Raw genomic sequence first — 2,705 nt, forward strand, 5'->3', positions numbered from 1 at the left:
GCCTCCTCCTTCTGCGACATAACTGCGTCGCAAAAGGAGGTGACGGTGGACCAGCCCTCGTCTCCCCCGAGCATGGCCCTGATAAGGGCCGGGGGAGAGAGGTCCGCTCCCACCACATCTATTAGGACTCGGCGCTCCACAGCCCAGGAGGGGCATTTCTCTAGAGTGTGTTGCGCCGAGTCCACCTCAGCACCGCAGTGGTGGCAGCGGGAGCCAGGCTCCCTGCCAATTTTGTGCAGGCACTCACCGAAGCATTCATGTCCGGTGAGCACCTGCGTTGTCCGGAAGGACAGCCCTTCGCGGGCCTTGTCTACCCATTCTTGTAGACAGGGCCGGATGGCCTCGGCGACCCTCGTTCCTGAATGGCCCGTCGCCCCCTCCAGGTGGATGCTCCACCTTAGGAGGAGGCGTTGACGGGCCTGCACTTGGGCTATTCCTATGGCCCCGGCCAGATGTTCGAGGTCTCCCCCGGCACTGAGCTCCTTGACTCGCCGATAGATCTCGGCGTGCATTTGTGCAAGGAGCTCCAGCGGGGGGAGACCGGCCAGGGCCGTGGCAGCCATATGCGACGCCGTTCTATAGGCCCGGGCGAAGCGAATGGCGACCCATCTCTGCGAGCGGTGTGCGAGCGCAGTGATGCGCCGGTTGGTCGCCATCGCACTCGCCCAGACCGGGGCCCCGTATAGGACCATGGAGTGGACGACGCCGGCATACAGCCGCCGTGCCTTCCTTTTTGTGCCGCCGAGGTTGGGCAGGAGGCCACCCAGCATATTGGCCACCCTGCCCAACTTGGGGGCCAGAAGCTCAAAATGCTTCTGAAACCCCCATGTACCATCCAAGACGAGTCTCAAATATTTTATCGTGGGACCCGCCTTCGCGGAGACACCGTCAATCCGGACTCGGGCCCTCGGTGGTCCCCTCCCAGAACCATCATGCATAAACATTAACTCGGGCTTGAGGGGAGCCACCTTGAGGTCCATTCTGTTCAGGGAGCCCATCACCCGGTCCACCGCCAGACGTCCCATTTCCAGGGCATCCCGCCAGCCCCCGGCCAGCACCATTGTGTCGTTTGCGTAGCAGACGACGCTGCGGCCGGGGGGGGGGGGGGGGCAAGGCGGAGGACTTGGTCGTACGCAATGCTCCATAGTAGGGGTCCTAGTACGGACCCCTGAGGAACACCGCGGTAGACCGCCCTTCCGCACTGGAGTTCCGCTTTGTTGTGGAACTCCAGTCTTCTATCCCGGAAGTAGTCCCTAATAATCGAGACCAGTTGGGGGGGACCGCAAAACGGGCCAAGCCCGCCTCCACTTGGTCTCAAGGGAGGGAGTTGAAGGCGTTGGCGATGTCCAAAGACACCGCCAACACAACTCCCCCTCCCCTCACAACGGCTTCCGAGAGGTACCGGACGCGTAAGATTGCGTCCACGCTCGACCGTCCCTCCCGGAAGCCGTATTGCTTCTTGTTGAGCGTTGGACTACTCCGAGATAGGTGCTTGACGAGGCGGGCGTGTATTATCCTTTCGAATAACTTACCCGCTCCAGAAGGCATATCGGCCTATATGCGGAAGGGCTGTCCCCCGGCTTGCCCCCCTTTCTGAAGAGGACCAAGTTGGCCCTCTTCCAGGTGCTGGGAAACAGCCCAGTCCTCATACAGGAGGTGAAGAGCCGCATTACTCGACTCTTCACCTCCGCCTCCTTCATCGCCAAGGCCCACCAGGACCCAGGCTATGCCTGGGATGCCGTCAGGGCCCGGCGCCCTTTTCTTGGCGCCGAGTTTCCTGACGGCCCTGTCCATCTCCACCTCGGTGACCCCGACCATCTCTTCCTCTTCGTTTGGAGGGGGGGGGGCCTCGTAGGAGGGAATACAAGTTTCTCCCCATGGAAAGAGGGTCGCCACCACTTCATCGAGGAAGTCGGGGTCCAGGGACGCCGTTGGAGGGGGCGCCCAATTACGCAAGCGTCTCATCACTATGTGATAAGGGCGCCCTCATATGTCCCTGTCGATGGTGGAAACCAGGTCGTCCCAGGCACGGGCCTTGGCCGTAAAGATGGCCGCTTTGAGGGCGCCCCGCTTTTCGCGGTACGCCCCCTCGGCGGCCATCCTTCCCTCACTGTTCCTTCCTCGCCGGTCCATTTCTCGCCTGGCTCGGCTGGCGGAGCGCCGAAGTTCGGCGATCTCCGCCGACCACCAGTACACGGACCGGCGGGAATGCGGCCGGGATCGGGGCATGGCGGCATCACACGCCACCGTCATCATGCCCACGATTCCGGCCGCCTCAGTCTCAATGGCGGCCCGGATCCCCGGTGTGAGGCCCGGGTCCGCCCATGTGGCCGCCGTTAGCCTGTCGCGGCCGAGTTTGCGGAGGGCCTATTTTGGTGGTCGGGCACCCTCTGGCCGTGCCTCAGGAGCACCTCCTCGGACGACCAGTCGGACCACGATATATCTGTGGTCCGAAAGGTTTTCACCCCTGGTTATCCCGCCAATCACCCGCCAATCCTGAATTAGTCGGGCCGCCTGGGGAGACGCTAGTGTGACGTCGATCATTGATCTGCCCCGCGGCCCGACGAAGGTCCTCCTCCGGCCCCTGTTGATCACACAGAAGCCGCGAGACGCGACCCATTCTTCCATTACCCTGCCCTTTCGGCACCTGGCCGAGGACCCCTACAACGCCGACTTGGCATTGAAGTCCCCGGCCACGAGGACCG

The sequence above is a fragment of the Odontomachus brunneus genome, unplaced genomic scaffold (genome assembly GCF_010583005.1).
Source record: "Odontomachus brunneus isolate Ranch 3 - 2012 unplaced genomic scaffold, Obru_v1 Obru_scaffold_207, whole genome shotgun sequence".
In the NCBI taxonomy this organism is placed as follows: Eukaryota; Metazoa; Arthropoda; class Insecta; order Hymenoptera; family Formicidae; genus Odontomachus; species Odontomachus brunneus.